This window comes from Peromyscus maniculatus, chromosome 12 (assembly GCF_049852395.1).
Source record: "Peromyscus maniculatus bairdii isolate BWxNUB_F1_BW_parent chromosome 12, HU_Pman_BW_mat_3.1, whole genome shotgun sequence".
NCBI lineage: Eukaryota > Metazoa > Chordata > Mammalia > Rodentia > Cricetidae > Peromyscus > Peromyscus maniculatus.
Genome location: NC_134863.1, coordinates 76,013,824 through 76,032,270, shown reverse-complemented (window position 1 = coordinate 76,032,270; position 18,447 = coordinate 76,013,824). Strand labels below are relative to the sequence as shown.

At 37.8% G+C, this 18,447-nt stretch overlaps 1 long non-coding RNA gene across 6 annotated transcripts in view; it reads left to right on the top strand.

The window, feature by feature from the left end:
* Positions 1-14,713, top strand: part of LOC121821774 (uncharacterized) — a 41,477-nt gene extending 26,764 nt beyond the window's left edge. For all 6 annotated transcript variants that reach the window (XR_013043846.1, XR_013043845.1, XR_013043843.1 and 3 more), the window contains 3 exons: positions 12,026-12,207; positions 12,622-12,657; positions 14,551-14,713. This is a non-coding gene — a long non-coding RNA (uncharacterized LOC121821774). The remainder of the gene's footprint in view (positions 1-12,025; positions 12,208-12,621; positions 12,658-14,550) is intronic.
* The last annotated feature ends 3,734 nt before the right edge of the window (positions 14,714-18,447 follow it).

Genomic DNA, 18,447 nt, shown 5'->3' with positions numbered 1-18,447 from the left:
AAAAAAGTAAAAGGAATAAAAATGGGAAATCAAGAAGTCAATTTATCCCTATTTGCAGGTGGTGTGGTCATATTCATAAGAGATATTAAAGAATCCATCATAAAACCCTTAGAACTGATGAACACATTCAGTAAATATCAGCTAACAAATTTTACATACAAAAGTCAGAATCAGTAGCTTTCCTATGTACAAATTATGGACATACTAAGAAAATAAATAAGAAAAACAATCTTGTGCACAGTAATTTCTGAGAAATAATAAAGGCAGGAGAGATGGCTTAGCCATTAAAGGCTAGGCTCACAACCAAAAATATAAGAGAAACAATACACCCCATGACAAAACCTAGCCATAGAAGTGAAAGACTTCCACAATGAAAAATTTTAGTGAAGAACAATAGTTAATGAAAGCTAGAAGGTAGAAAGAAAAACCTTGCTAATGAATGGACAAAATTATAAGTGTGAGATTATTTGTATGGACAAATGCCAACCCCGGATTCAATACAATCTCCACCAAAATTTAAATTACTTTAGTCACAGAAAATAATCTTGAAATATATAGGGAAGAAGAAAATATAACTACTGCCACCACCCTAAGCTGAAAGAGCCAAAACAATCTTGAACAAAATGAACAATGTTCAAAGTAAACAGCTTCATACTTCAAGTTATACTACAGAACCACAATATCTAAAATGGCATAGCACAAAAACAAACATGTAGGAAAGCAAATCAGGGGCGGGGAGGCTTAGAAACAAGCATAATAAAACACTAGCAAAACCACAACTTTGAGTTAAGGTAGTCTCTTTCACAAATGGTTGCTGGGGAAATTAAATACCAACAAGTAGAAGAACAAAAATAGAACCTAATCCTTCAGTTTGTGAGTATATTAACTCAAAATGGACCCACTACTGTGGTATTGTATTCCCCAAAATATTGTGCATGCTAATAAACCTATCTGGGGTCAGAGACAGAACAGCCACAATATTAAACATAAAGGATAGGCAGTGGTAGCACATGCCTTTAAATCCTAGCATTCCAGAGGCAGAAATCCATGTGTTCAAGGATACAGCCAGGCATGGTGACTCATCACGCCTTTAATCCCAGAAAGCAAGCCTTTAATTCCAGGGAGTGGTGGTAGAAAGTAGAAAGGTATATAAGGCGTGAGGACCAGAAACTAGAAGCATTTGACCTGGCTAAGCATTTGGGTGGTTAAGCATTTGGCTGTTTAAGCTTTCAGGCTTTCTAACAGCACAGTTCAGCTGAGTGCCATTGGGATGAGGACACAGAAGCTTCCAGTCTGAGGAAACAAGACCAGCTGAGAAGTTGGCCAGGTGAGGTTAGCTGTGGCCTGTTCTGTATCTCTGATCTTCCAGCTTCACCCCAATACCTGGCTTACAGGTTTGATTTTATTAATAAGAACCTTTCAGATTCATGCTACACACTACCTTCATGTAAGACATGAAAATCTGAAACTGATGAAGGAAAACCTTTGTAAACCACTTTAAGATATATGCATAAGCAAAGACTTTCTGAAAAGGTTATCCACAGCACAACAAGCAACTCTAATGATTGACAAATGGAGCTGTATAAAAATAAAAAGTTCTGCACAGGAAAAAGAAACAACACACTCCACCATATAAATGTACACCCTAAAGTGGTAGAAAAGCTTTGCTACTTTTATATCTGACAGAGGATGGATAACCAAAATCTGTAAAGAACTCAAAAAGTAAAAACATCAAACTAAAAAAATCCGTGTAGTTAATGGGATAATGAACAGATTGTTTTTAAAGGAAATAAAAATGGCCAATAAACATATGAAAATTATTCAACATCATATATATCAGGGGATTTAAAATTAAAACTATAGTGAGATTCCATCCCATCACTGTAAAATCATTATTACATAAACAAACAGCAGTCAAGACAATGCTGGTGAGAGTTTGGGGGTTTGGAAGAAAGAGAACCCATATATATATACTATTGGCAGCGATCCAAAACAGAGTAATTATGTAGCTGAAGTTTTCTCTGTTCCTGCCCAGCCCCACAGACCCTGCAGCCACTTATAAAATAATCACTCAAAAGCTTATATTAATTAAAACTGCTCAGCCATTAGCTCAGGCTTACCACTGACTAGCTCTTACATTTAAACTTAGACCATTTCTGTTAATCTATATGTTACCATGTGTTCTGTGGCTTTACCTGTGTGCCATTACATGCTGCTCCCTGGATGGTGGGCTGGCGTCTACTGACTCAGCCTTCCTCTCCCAGAATTCTCCCTCTCTGCCTATACTTCCTGCCTATACTTCCTGCCTGGCTACTGGCCAATCAGATTTTATTTATCAACCAGTCAGAGCAACATATTCACAGCATACATTGCAACAGTCCCATCATAATTATTTTGGCAATCAGTATAGATAGGCCCACTGATTTTACCCAGTGCTTGAACATGCATCATATAATACTGACCTGTTAGGGGTCCTCACTTTGTAATAGTGGCATGATGGTTCTGTGGTAACCAACCACTTTCTGACCATATTTGCAGCCTGCTCTATGAAAGGAATCTATGGTGACTACTGTAAATCTTGTCTAAAGCCCAGGAGCAGAATATATAATCTAAAATTGTTTTGCTACATAGTCATGCTGTTAAACAATCTTCTAAATGTTTATACCTCAGACTTCAGCTATTTACAGCCTTTATCAGAAAAGCATTTATCTGCGGTGGGCAATGGTCAAGTCAGAAACTCATAACTGATCAAGGTATTAAAAATAACTGACTATAATTGCTGGGCCCTAAATGGAACATCTTCACCACATACTTATTCCCCATTGTCTTGTCAAGACACAGGGAAGACTGAGGAAGGGAAAGAAGAAAGACTGCAAGAACTTTAAGGTGAGGAATGCTGTGAAATATGGTCTTCCTGGCATTGAATGGCTACAACAATAATGAACTCACAGCATCTGTGATTTAGATTTAGAGCTGGTTGCACCTGATCTAAACAAGATCAATCCAGTCAAAACTGGGCTGTGGTTTAGAGAGTAACTCATGAGGCCTCGTGTCTAGTTGAGGAACTACTGGCAGTTGATAGCTGCTGGAGGGGAGAATTAATCTTTAGGAATTTAGGTATGTTGCCCCAGTCCCGTACAGATATGGTCAGCACAAATTGGACATAGTGGGTTATGAGGAAAAAAAAAGAAATGGAGATGATGTTAGGAGAGGAAAGTATTGGGGTGGTGGTGGAGTTAGATGGGGCATGAATATCATTATACTTCATTGATTTAATTTATGCATACATGGGGTTCTCAGTAAATTTCAAATGAGAAATCTGTATGGAGATTTTAAGGTAAAATGTCCCAGCCCACTTTTGGATTTTAAAACATACCCAAACCCACCAATCCCTCTGCCTGAACACCCACCAATCCCTGAGTTAGAAATCCTACCAATCTCTGGGCTTGAAATTCCACCAATACCCACCCAGGAAATCTCCACCCTTGAAAGCTACTCACTAAGAAACCATATATAAGCCTGTCTCCTGCTCAGTTTGCAGCTACTTCTTACCTGAGTAGAGGCAGCCACTGTCTTGTGTCTTTCCAAATAAATCTCTTATGTGAGGTTTATTGTGCAATGCGACTTTGTGGTATTCCTTGGCTCCTGACTGCCAGGATCTTTCCCCTCAGAGCTATAACACTTCAACTGGGGAAGCCCTTCCTTTAGAGCTATAACACAAGAATCCTAAAACAAAACAAAACAAAACAAAAAAACAAAACAAAAAAACCCAAAACCTAAAAGGATTACTACATGATCTAGCTATCTTACTCCCGGAATACCTAAAGCAGACTAGGTTAGCATAGTGCAAAGAAATCCACATATTTAATATCATTGTGACACTATTTGTAATTGTTAATATTCTGAGCTGCCCCTTTAAATCCCACCCCTTGGTGCCACCCTGTATCCTCACATACAAGCCTCATTTTAAGGGAAAACCCCTCCCATTCCTCTCTCTCTTCCGCTCTCTTTTCTCTCCATCCCCATGAGGTGTGCATGCTCGATCCCCTACCCTCTCTTCCTCTCTCTTCTTTCTGCTTTTCCCTATCTTTCTTTCCATCTCTCTGTTATAATAAACTATCTCCACATGGATGCAGTGCCTGGGGTGTGAATGACTTTCCATCCACCGCTGCCCGCCACTGCATCTGCCCAGCATGTTTTCCCCCACACGTGGGACACCCTGGTCCAGCTAGTGCGGTGTGTGTGTGTGTGTGTGTGTGTGTGTGTGTGTGTGTGTGTGTCCCCATGTGCAATATCATAACAGATACATCAAACTTAAACTTCAGATATAAAATCCTATTCTAGTTTATAAACATCTGTAGATGTAACCAATCGTCTTATTAAAATAAGAAACACAGAGCCAAGGTAAAAGAGAAAGCCGAGAGGTCAGAGCTCAGAGATAAAATCTTACCTCCTGCAGTGCTCCTAGCTTCCCCGAGAGAGGGAGGTACTTCCTGTGTCCCTGTTTAAATAATCTTTCTGTTCTGCCTTCTCATTGGTTGTAAACCCAACCACATGACTGCCTCATCACTGCCTGTAAGTACCGCCCTCCAGGTCTTAAAGGCGTATGTCTCCAATACTGGCTGTATCCCTGAACACACAGAAATCTACCTAGCTCTTCTAACCACCACGCTCTTACTATGGCTCTAATAGCTCTGACCCCAGGGCAACTTTATTTATTAATATAAAATTAAAATCACATTTCACTACAAATAAAATATCACCATAAACATCAGCTTATAAATCCAGATGTGGAAAGAGGTGAGCTAAGGACATTGTACTTGTTAAAGACAAATGGGTTTAAGTGGTTGCTAGAAAACTACATATGAATTGATAATATGAAGTTGCTGCCAAACACGGAGAACTTGTTTTTACCTTAGCCACAATGCTTTAGTAAAATCAGTTTGAATAAAATTCACCATAACAACATAATGACATCCCCATTACACAATGTTAATTGCTTACCACTCTCTTGCAGTCTTTGGCCACAGACTTGCACCATCATTCAAATAGCCTAATTGTAACATACACAAGATTATTCAGATGTAGTTTTTCTACCTGATACTCTATCATAAAGTGTGATATTCAGCTATACTAAATACAGCAAAATGCTTACAGCAAGAAAAATAGTATCCAGACTTTGTTTCATGCATGCCTCTGGCATGCGAGGACACATCTGGAGATGAGCTTCCAAACAACATGGAGTTTAAAAAGATATGCTCTGCCAGGAAGAAAGAGTCTTAAGAAAGCACTAGAGCTGTTTTTCTGTACTTGAGGGATTATTTTGTGGAAGTCCGTAGTACTATTCCAATTTTTCATTGTTTGTTTCTAGAGATCCCAATTAGATATATTGGAATCCATTTCAAGAATCCTTCAACAATGCTCTTATTCCAGACCTTGGCTTGCAGTTGAGGATTAAGTGAGGAAGATAGAACATATTATCTTCCATAGAAAATCTTATGAATGACTAGAGAAACTGCCACTAAACACCAAGTCAGTTCTTTTTAAAGCTTGCAAAGTAAATTTCCAAATAGTCTTAGTTTTCTTCCCTATTACATACCGTGTTGTTGTTGCACACTGTATTTGCAGGACATATGTCTGTTCATACTACTAAGTGCCTTCTATTGGTAATAATGAACTTTTAGAAGTGTTCATGTATCTCCATGGAAAGCATATGCCTAAGACACAAAAGGAAATGCAGGACAGATTTACTCAACTAAGCATTAGTGTTAATACATGAGAATACTTTTAATGGGGTTAATAGAATAAACATATTAGTGCATTGATTTAGCAGTAAGAAAGTGAATTGTCAATTTGGTTATTCTTAATAAAAGAATTTTATTCTCCTCTCTTCACCAGAGAAAACAAAGAATGGCATTGGTTCCACTTATTAAAAAGTTCAGGGCCCCTACAGTACCCCTGGGCACAGATAGAGTTCAACGAAGAAACAAGTGAAACATGATGGTGACTTATGTGGTTGTTGGCTTTCATTAGGAGCAAAGACCTTTCTGAAAACCTCTCCATATGTTCCTGTAGAAGTCTGATTTGTACTGAGTACTGTGGCCACATGAAAGTAGGAGATTCTGGGAGGGGGGCCTGGACAGCAGTGTTGGACCAGAATTTTTCAGTGGAGAGCCTTCTGGCTATATGGACAGGAGAGTTCTTCACCATTTCAAAATACTTCATGTCCTGTTGACCGAAAGTTAACAATTCTTCCCAATCTTTTTGAGTCTATTAGTATACTCAAAGTATACAACTCCTAAAGGATGTTTGGGATTGTGTGAGTGCTATCATCTTACAGAGAGTCAATTATAATTCAAGACAGGAACTTTGAGAACTCAAATACATGTAGAAAGAAAGACAAGGAAGTAAATATGTGTCAGGGAAGCAGCATTATCTGCCACTTTGATCTTTCAGATTATAATTTAAAATATATAATTTAACATGAAACCATTTAAACAATTTAAACAAATTTCCTATTGATTGGCCACTTAGCATAAGTAAGATAGGCTACATCCTTAAAAAAGACACCACTAATCCAAAGTGGGATCTTTTTTTTTTAAAGATTTTTATTTATTATGTATACAGAAGAGGGTACCAGATCTCATTACAGGTGGTTGTGTGCCACCATGTGGTTGCTGGAAATTGAACTCAGGACCTCTGGAAGAGCAGTCAGTGCTCTTAACCTCTGAGCCATCCCTCCAGCCCCCAAAGTGGGATCTTTTGATGATTAAAATGTAACATGACAGCAAGGAATTATTAACTATGCAATGCAACTGGAAATTTATAACCTGGAGAGAGAGAGAGAGAGAGAGAGAGAGAGAGAGAGAGAGAGAGAGAGAAGAAAGAAAAGAGAGGAGAGAGAGAAGAGAGAAGAGGAAGAGAGAAAGAGGGAGAGATTTAAATTTATAGGGAAAATTTAACTGGGATGCAGTCACATGGTATCATAAAAGGTACAAACATTTTGCATGGGAAGGAAATTTCAACAATTATCTGAATAAAAACAAATAGGTGGTGAATAGCAACAAGCAAAATGACACTGTGCAAGGCTGTGGAATGTATATTTTCCTAAATTTCCCAGAGGCCCAGTAGTGTCTTTAGAGAGTCGAGTATATAGAAGGATATCCCTGGACAACAAAACCATTACATAGCTTGCTTCTAATTTGAAGGAAAATGTATTGCTATTCCACTTGTTGACAAATCCACATGTGCACAAAATAAAACCACATGGCTAGGAGATTGTCATAAATCTTAATTACACCTAAATTCCATATTGTAACATTTATGAAATAGTTGCCTGTTACTTATTATATTCTGGGACTGCATTTGACAAATGTTTGTTGAGATAAGCTTAATTTGCATATTTCCTTTTAAATTGACTCGTATATATTATTGTTCTTCTCATGTATTGTCTTCTAATATAACATATACCTAAATAATTACTCGTAGATTGCTCTTTTTTATTTCACTGTGTATGTTTTATACTCAATATATATTGTTGACATTGCCTTTCTTACATGTTTGTTTCATAGCTCTTTGGCTTGTTTTTCTTCCTATATAGTAGAAAACTACTGATGATTTTGAAAACTTTGGTCTAAGAAACAATTTTGTAGGAAAAACCTGGAGGGACAGATGCATTCGCTCACGAATATTTCTGATTCCTAGTTCGGACTTAGTGACTTGAAATGTTCTATGATTTCTAGCATGATTTCTCTTCTGCTGAGTGGGTCTTAAGTCCAATTAGGGAGATGCTGGTTACCACAACACAAGCGACACCATTTTACATTTAGTGCTATCTTGCCTTGCTGGTCACTGTTGTCATTCATTGATGTCCCAGCTGGGTAGACTATTAATTGCTTCTCTCCTTTGGTGGCGTGTGTAGTAATTACCATTGCTATGAAAGCTAGAATGCAGAATTTCAAGTTAGAGTCAACTGGAATTGCCCAAGTCCTGTGTTCTAAATGTGCACCGTATTTAGCAGTAGGGACTTATTTTCCACCTCTGAAACACAACCAAAGGCAATGACAATAGTCTATATTGTTTTAATTGGTTACCCAGTACAGAGTGCTCAGCTCTGAAATATCCACACACAATGAACTCATCAGGTTCTAGTTATGGATTTGTGCATATGTATGAGTGTTGTTATATTTATGTACCAATAGGAATAAAAGAAAAATAAGTTATCTATTTTGAGAATGGAGGTTTTGAGATAATCTGGATGAAGGAAAGGGAGGGTTCATATATATTTGTAACTAATTGCCTATAATGTTGAGTAGCACTTCATGGGTAAGAATACATAGGACAGGGGAGTATTTCCAATTTGTGTTCCACATCTTTCCAGAAAGCACTTGAAGAATGAGACCATCAAATTAGTATTACTGCTGGTTTGATATCTTTTCTGAGGCTGTCTTTTGACAAGGGATAAGTCATATTTTACAGTGCTTGAATCACAATGATCAGGCTCTTTGAAGCAAGGGCTTGAAGATTGAAAATGACACACTTTTGCAGCTTGAGTTTTCCTGCCTGGCCCACAGTCAGGACAAATCTTTGTCACCTGCTAGTCATACAGCTGCTCAGACCCAACCAAGTAAACACAGAGACTTATATTGCTTACAAACTGTATGGCCGTGGCAGGCTTCTTGCTAACTGTTCTTATAGCTTAAATTAATCCATTCCCATAAATCTATACCTTGCCATGTTGCTCGTGGCTTACCGGCATCTTCACATACAGCTTCTCCTGGCGGCGGCTGGCAGTGACTCTCTCTGCCTTCCAGTCCCAATTCTCTCTGTTAGTCCCGCCTGTACTTCCTGCCTGGCCACTGGCCAATCAGTGTTTTATTTATTGACCAATCAGAGTAATTTGACATACAGACCATCCCACAACTCTGTGGTGCCTCCTTGAATTTTTTGTGCTTCACTCTGTCCCCTCCCCATGTTGGAGTCATCACTCCATGATCCCTGTGTAAATGAGTGGTTTCATGTCTTCCCTCTCATCCACTCCATCTCCCCAAAGGAAACACCACTAAGTACTAATGTTTATGTTTAGAAATTGAAACAGAAAAGCAGAAGTTCTCTGTATTACTTATAGTCACCATTAAATATTTAACAACACACAAACATTTTCTCTCAAATTGACATTAAAAAAAAAGATTATTTATTTTTGCTTGAATGAATTCTGTTAAAACTATGCACCATATCTGAAAAAATTAAATGCTGAAAGACTGAATCATGATAGGAAGTAATGACAGAACATTGTTTCATAATTTATGTAAATTTTACATATAAATCAAGGATGAAGAAGATATTCTAAATGAACCAGAATAAGCTTCTATCAAAAGCTTGCTTGGCATGTGGATGTAGCAATTGATAAGAAGAAGCTGAAATGGAAGTTGTATCCCTTTCACTAGCATCACTAAAGCCTGGAGGTGCAGTGCTCAAGGCTAGTCTGTGAAATGACCAGCTTTAGATTTCTGGTCAGTTATTCCCAAAATCTTTCCTTCAGCATAGCCTGGGGGCACTCTAAGGGAAGAGAGAGGGGTCTAAACTCAAAGGGTTCAGTGCAAATGGCAGATGAGCCCGCCTTTTGTGTTGGCTTTATACAAAGCCACATTCAATGATCTTAAAGCTTAAATCTCACTGGCCAAAGTATGTATGTGGTTACCCTAATACTACCATTTGGGGATCCTAAAAACTTCTTTTATTTATTTATTTATTTATTTATTTATTTATTTATTTATTTATTTATTTATTTATTTATTTATTTATGTGTGTGTGAGAGAAGGGGGGAGAGAAAGAGAGAGTCTGAGTGCTCAAGTGGAAACCAAATGAAAAAATAGCATGAGCTGGTTCACAACTGCTTTAAACTTCTACAAAATTGATCACATACTGGGGAAAAAAGTCTTAACAAATAAAAAAAAGAAGAAATAACACCCTAGCCCTATCTGGCCATCATGGATTAAAGTTGGATATCAACAATAATAGAAACATAATCCACCATATTAGTGTATTTTGAATCTACAAGTTACTGGGTTTCCCTTCCAAATTTTCTCAGTTTTTTAAAGACATTTTCACTGTACAGTTATGGTGGCCTAAAATGGAACAGTCTTCCTGCATCAACCTCTGGAGGGGTGGCATTAGAGGCATGTGACCCCATACCTAGGTTGACTGTTCCATTCTAACACATGCACACAAATATTTTAATAATATTCACCCTTCCTTATCGAGTCAGCTTCCTCACCATCCTTTTACTCTTCCCTGACATTTCACTTCTCCTTTCATGTCTCCATTTTTCCCCCAGATTCTATATGAGAAGACAAATGTAATACTTGTCTTTGATTCTGGTTTATCTTACTGGATCTCATAATGATCTCTAGTCTCATTCATCTTCCTGTAAACAACATTTTGTTCTTTATGGCTGAACAGTACACCCTTAAAAATACATACCACATTTATTTTCATATATTTATCAATTATTTAACATCTAGGGTCATTCTTTAATTTGCTTATTTTAAGTGGTACTGTGGTATACATGGGTAGACAAATATCTCCCTTTATGCACACTTTAAAATCTTCCTTGCATCTAGGACACACAAAGAAGAATTTTATGTTGGGTGTTTTTGATTTTTTTGAGGAACTTCTATACTGATTTCCACAATGGCTGGGCCAATTCATATTCCTACCAACAGCATGGTGGTGAAACTCAATCAGTAAAAAGATGAATTAATTCAGGCTTCAGAACAGAGAACAACTTTACAAACCTGTTTAGTTCAGTGGGAAGAAGAGAGATGAAATTGGAGATGTAAATTATTGGTTGTTTGCTGCAACAGTGAAAGAATGGATTATGTTCAGAATGGGTATATATACCAGTAAAATAATGGCTCTCATCATCTACTTGCTTTGACTCTTAAGGAGTTCCACAGACATTGAGTTCCTTACAATCAGTATTAGCACTCAGAACTTCTCTAGTTAAATTAAACTGATACCAAAACAAGTAGTTGATGGAATATATGCAGTGTGTACAACCTGAGTGCTCTATGTTGCTTATTTCTACTCATTTGCATAATAATCTGCCTTTAAAAAAACCAACACAAGCTAGAGTTATCTGGGAAGAAGGACTTCAATGTCTCCATCAGATTGCTTATAAGCAAGTCTGCGGTGTATTTTCCTGATTAATGATTGATGTAGGAGGACCCAGATCACTAGGTGCCACCTCTGGTTAGGTGGTCCTATGTTGTATAAGAGATCAGGTTGAGCAAGCCATGAAGAGTAATCCAGTATGTATCACTACACAATGGCTTCTTCATCAGTTCCTGGCCCCAGGTTTTGGCCTTGAATTTTTGCTCCGATTTCTCTCAGTGCTGGAGCATGACCTGAGAGTTGCCTGATGAGATAAACCTATTCCTTCTCAAGCTGCTTTTGGCCATGGTATTTTATCATGGCAATAGAAACTCTAACTAAGCCACTACCTTACCTGAATAGTGAGTAATTTGGAATGATGCTGTATTAATAAGTCTAGATACTCATAGTAGTCATGACTGCATTCTGTCACCAGTATAGTGATCAAAACCTTATCTCCTTGCTTTCTGAGAGGTGGTGGCACGAGTGTGAACAGGTACACCACTGTATTAGTTTACTTTTCTATTGTTGTGATAAGTTACCATGACCAAGGCAACTTGTAGAAGGAAGGGTTTATTTCCTTACACAGATCAGAGGCTGTCATGGTAGGAAAGCATGGCAGCAAGAAGAAGCAGGCATGATGGCTATAACAGGAAGCTCAGAGCAAGCTAAAAACAGTGCTAGGATTTTTCAACCTCTAAGGTCCCCTTCCCCAAAGATATACTTTTTACAGAGTGAAGGCCATACCTACTAAATCTCCCCAAACACTACCACCACCTGGGGACCAAGTATTCATACACCTGAGATTTGGGGGACTTTATCATTAAAACCATCACAATCATTCCTTGTCCTTTTGTGCTTTTCTCTTTAGCAAAGGAAACTGAGCTCTGTAGTCTCCCAGTGCCAGAGGCTGTAGAGGTGGAATCAACTCTGCAAATAAATCACTGGAAAAAATAATCTCAATATTGGACTTTTGCCATCTCTCATCATGTGCTGATGGTCAGTTGAGTACCTGAACTAGGATCTTCTAAAGTGCTCAGCCCCGTAACAGAGGTACGATCAAAGTCTGGTCCACAGAGAGCTTTTGTTCTCCAGAGGGATGCCTAGTGATGTTTACAGACTTAAATGTCTGGGGTTGGTGAAAGGGAATTGGAACTCCGAGGCCAGCCCTTCTTGTCACTTGTTCTCTGCAGATGAAAAGCAGAACAAGGCACAGAGGCTCAGGGATTGGTAAGGACGAAGATTTGATGGTGGAGGGAAAGCATAAAAATGTAGTTAGTTCAGGGAAATTTGTGTGAATGTCTTAAGTTTACTGAGGAAAGTTTCCTCAACATAACACTGAGTGGTATATCTCTGGATTTATGACCACTGCTCAGATACCTGGCCATTTCTGAAAATAAAAATTCTATTTATCTCGTTCCTTGCTGGACCCCTACAACTCAGAACTATTCCATTTAATCACCTCAGGTCCAAATCTATGAAGACAATGCCATTACTTCTTTTGTAACTATCTGGAATGTTTCATTTTCTGAATATCTATCATTAATTCTTAGTGTATCTTGCATTTTCTTTTTTTTTTGTATCTTGCATTTTCTTATGAGCTCACTTTCCACATATGTCATGATATTAGTTTGTGTGCTTGTCAAATTTAGTTCTCTGCTATTCCAGACAGCATCTAAAACTCTTCCCAGTTGACGCCTATACTGAACTTCAACACACAGTTTACTTTGGTTTTAGTATTATTCAACAAAAATGAATTTTTGTCATGTAGTAGAGCTCATATAAAGTGGTGTGAGTTTAGCAGCTAATGAATTATTCCAGCATCAGATGCTTCTAGGGCCATGACTTATAGCCACTTTCTCCAACTATGACTTACACATGCTCACCTATCTCTCCCAAATGCTTTCTCTCTCCCCATCTTACATCCAAGGAAGGAAATTAGTCTGGTTGTATAAGTTCGGAGATACTACTCAAATATGACTGCTACTGGGTCTTCCTAGTGTTTGAAATCACTGTTATTTGTTTCAAAATGAGAAGTTCAGGTTTGGTAACCCCCAATGCCACTCCTTTTCTGTACATGGTTTCTCTGTATGGTGCCTATCCTGGCTCTCGCTCTCTAGACCAGGCTGACCTTGAACTCACAGAGAGCTGCCTGGCTCTGCCTCCCGAGTGCTGGAATTAAAGGCATGCACCACCACCGCTCAGTTGCAGAGTTACCTCTTAAACTTTAATGGCTTTTCTCCTCTCATGCTGTGCTGGGTTAAGTGAAAAGACTCAAGCAAATGGTTTCCTTTTATTCAAGTGTACCACCACAGCCTTATATTTTTAATATTTAAAACGTGAAGTTCTTAATCTGAGTACAGTGTTTAAGGGATGCCTTTCTGACTTAAAGGCAAAACCAGAGGCTTCAATTTACCATCCAATGAGGGCTCAAAGATGAAGAATAGAACAGCCTTTACCATATGTATATACATCTACATTCCTGATCTGTTTTTTCTTAAGATGCCTTACTTGACAACCAGATAGGAAGAGAGTCATGATTGTTTGGGAAATGATCAGGACATCTTCAAAATTTTCTACTTTGGAGTCTGGAGAGCACTTACTGCTCTTATTCAGGTCCCATACTCACAAGCCCATATACTCACATTGCAGCTCATAATCATCTGTAATTCTAGTTCTACTGTCCTCTTCCAGCATCCATAGGCCTTTACATGCAAGTAGCACACATAAAATTTGCTCAGGCATACACACATACAATTAAAAAATTTAAAGAGAAAAGTTGAAAATATATTTCACATACCTTAAAGTATTTAATGAGATGCTAGTAATCAGCTAAATTAAGTCTCCATCCATGTGAGACTTACCATCTGAGGACAGAGCTCTTGTCTTTCCATTGCTTGCACACAGAAGTACACTTTTCAAGAGATGATGACAGAACTGTCATAAAAACAAAATGAACAAACCCCCCCCCCCAAAATCTGAACAAACTTTCTCTGACGTTTACAGTTTTCACAGTGGTAATGAGCTTATGCTACCTTAAAATGTATTAATCTTGCTTTAGAGATGGGGAAGTTAATGCTCTGAGAAACTGAAGAGGTTACATTTCTATGGTATTGAAGTTTCAGGCTGGGGATTAAAATAGATTTGCTGCCAACCTTAAAGACATCTGTTGGCAGAGTATCACAGCCTCATAGCTAGCCTAAGGACACAGGGGAATCCTAGTATTTGTCCTCCTGAGCCAGCATCATCTCATGTGACTTAACATCCGTTCTGGACATGACAGCAATTCGGATGTTCTTCATCATGAGACATTCTGGTCTATGACTGTCATGCAAGCAGCGTCAACTGAAAGCCTTGTCCTAAGTAATGTGTCCCTTTTGTCATGTTTATTTACAGAAAAAATACTTGGAGCAAGATGAAAGAAGGAAGAGGAAAGGCAAGAAATCAAGAACTTCAAAGGAGACAAGCCAGGGCCATATGAAAAGAAATTACATTTTAGCTTTGTATTAAGAAAATTTATATTATATTGTAATAATTATATTATAAATATCAGTGAGCATCTTTTTTGTCAGGTTATTGTTTGGCATGTGTGGTGTCAAAAAGCTTCGTTTCCAGACTGGGCAATTTCTTACGATGTGTTTAAAAATTTATCTCTGTAAGTATTGTAGTATGGAAGGCTGATTTCTGACTAATCGAGAATAAAACTAGTCCTCCATTATGGAAATCAGTATGGCAATTCTTTAGAAAATTAAAAGAACTACTGTATGATCCAAATAAATGTTTACCTGAAAGATGCCCCATGAAGGAATCTCAGAGAGACCTTGGTAATAGTTCCCACGAAGCCCAATTCACAGCAGCTACCTAGCAAAGTTATGAAACCAACCTAGAGATTTATCAGGAGAGGGGATAAAGAGGAAATGTGGACCACATACACACACATACACACACAGAAGTGAACAAATACACACATATACACAGATAAAGACACAGACACACCCAGAGACACACACAGACACATACACAGACACACACACTGACACACAATCATACACATACACAGACATACACACAGTTTTCAGTCTTAAAGGAGACTTACATTATTTTCAGGAAAAAGGGCATAATTGCAGATAATCATATTAAGACAATCTCATAAAGACAAATACTGTATGTTTATTTGTGGATTACAGATTTTATATAGACATAAACTCATATACAAACAGATGACATGAAAGTAGAAATTAAACTGTCTAGGACAATAAAGAGGTCTAACAAAGGGAAGGAAGTTAGTGAGGTATTTGGATACCATGCTCAAAGCACATATTTTTATATAATTATAATGTATTTAAAATAATAAATCCACTTTTAAAAGCTAGCCTAGGGGCTGGAGAGATGGCTCATTGACTAAGAGCACTTGCTGCTCTTGTAGAAGAACCATGTTTGGTTCCCAGCACCCAAATTGAGTGGCTCACATCTACCTGTGAGTACTGTACTACAGGATCTGATGCCCCCTCTGGCTTTCACAGGCACTGCATGCATAGAGCGCACATACAGACAAGCAGATACAGACATATAACACACACAGATTATAAAAATAGAGAAACAGTCTACATCATGCCTTCAGTTGTGCAGACTTAATCATTATTGGACACAGCAACATTAACAACTCATGTAGCCAAGAGGAGCGAATAAAGTTTCAAGCACTGTTCTTTATTGTAGTCGAAAAGATTGCTAGTTTTAATCAGTTAATCTGGTCTGTATCTGGGCAATTCTAATGAAATAAAAAAGAAAGGAAGATTAGAGGATCTGAAGATTCTTGTTTCTATATTGACTATATTATTTTTGAATACCCTACAAAGATTGAGGAAGTTTATTAGAATTGAACTAATGATATAGGACAATTAAATTTATTGATTAAAGATCAGGTAAAGATATGTAGATTGTAATTTCTTAGATAATAACTGGAGTTAGGTCTGCAATCCTGTGCTTTTTGGAACCCAATAATGAAATGATAAAAAGATAATGAAGCATATCATATCTTTAGTTATCAGCTTGACAACCATATTTAATCTTAATATTTGGGCTTTTAGCACATACACTCAAAGTTGTCTCAATGAATGCTTACAAGTGCAATCTGCAATCAGTAGTGCACATGGAATTTCTGTCTTTCATTGTGCCCTTTATGGTAGCTGCCTTGGAACAAATGTTTCTATCACTGGATACCATGGGACTCAGTATAAAGGGGTCATAGCTGCCCTGTTCATTTGAAGTCATGTTTTACAGAAGTCCTTCGACAACAAAAGAAACAATATTGTTCTTTTTTTCAGACTTATTTATAATCATTTTTTGGAAACATATAAGCTATAAGGTCCTATGCTTTTAGATTAAGATCTTATTAAGCCCAACTAATTGATTTCTTTTTTCAAATGCATGGCCTTATGACTTAATATATCTCTGCCTCTTTAAGGAAATAGCTCATATTTGAAATATCTTCATAGGCAGAAATCAGAGCAAAAGGAACAATCCAGTCCTGAGAATGTGATACATTTTTACTGGAGTAAGGTGTGCAGTCAGAAGACAGATATCAGACCACAAAGCCAAGAGGTACTTGTAGGCCTCCTTGTACCTGTGTTCCTATTTCAGGTAGACAGATTTTATGAACTCCAGAGTATCAGACATCTCAGATTTCCTCTGGTCTAAGGTACATTAACTGGTCACTAGCTAGGGATTCAATCCTATATTCATCTGTTTTATATTGCTGTAATGAAATACTTATCAATCTTGTGTGGTACCAAAGGGTTTTTTCAGCTTACACTCCTTGGTAAGAGTCTATCACTGAAGGGAATCAGATCAAGAACTGAATGAGGGATGAACATCTGGTATAGTCACATTATCAGAGGATCAAAATTGGTAAAAAAGTGGAAATCACATCCCCTGAGTCGTTCCAAGTGAAGCTGTGGCTTGCAGAAATAGATATGGTATAGCCATCATGTGATAAAATAATAAAAGGGATCTTTATTTATTTGTTTGGTTTAGTTCCAACAGCGCTTCCTTTTCAATGTCTGTAAACTTCATCATTATTGGAAGCATAAAACTCAACTGAAAGGCATTTAGAGAGTAGTTTTTTCTCTTTCTTATTATTATTAAGAGATTTTCTATTCATTTTACATACCAACCACAGATTCCCCTCTCCACCCTCCTCCTGCCCCTCAGCATTTTCCCCAACCCCCACCCCCATTTCCACCTCTTCCAAGGCAATGTCTCCTATGGGGTGTCAGGAGAGCCTGGTACATTAAGTTAAGGCAGGTTCCGGTCCTAGAGCATAGTTTTAAGGCTGCTATAGGGCGCTGAACAATAATCACAGCCACAAGATGGAAATATATAAACCTAGATAAGAATTTTGATTTTAAAAAGTGTTGAAAAGTTAACGTATGATTTATTTGTGTGTTTTAGATTTTGTTTCATCTGACTTCCTTAAAACTATAAATATTTTAGAATGTGAACAAATATATGAAATATTCATATGTCAGGATGATCTTTTAAGTAATTGAACATTTTTTTCAAACTTACTTCTAATTATATAAATCATGAGTATCATTTAGTACTTAGAACATTATCTACATGAGAAAGTACACAGTGGTGCTCAGTGCCTGTTTGTTTTCTTTGCAATCAAGTGTACCAGAGAGCTCTCCTCCCAGGCCAGCAAACAGGAACATGTCCATGAAAATATTTATTTCTGGTGTCCTCGTACCTTACCCACTCAGGGATCTGGTGCTTTTATTCTGATTTTAGGTACCTCTAAGTTCTTCCTTAATGTCATCTAGAGACAGTGTAGGAATATTTTCCCATAGTATTGGTTTATTTATCAGGATTAATTATTCATTTTAATCTTTTGCTAGCTTCCCTCTCATTCAAATTTGTTTTGTTATATTTGATAAAAACAAAATCATAAATCTACTAGGCTATTCTTTGGTATGGGACCATATGAAGACATCTTGAGGAGCCTCTCAATCACTAAAGCCATTGACCTGAGTTCAGACCTGCAGTTTTTCCTAAATTTTTCCACCCAGACATTCCTTACCCTTCCACTATCTGGCACACAAACTTTTCAATATGTAGGTATAGTCAAGTCATGCACCGTCAGGCATCTTAAGTGATTGCTTGTGACATAGAGAAACATAGGCAGCTTGTAGGCCACATTCCTGTTACCTACTCAGCTGCCACCTTATCCTTAATCCTCTGTGCCCTGGCTGTATCAAGAGGTCTGTCATTTGCCAACAACATGTGCTGCTTCTC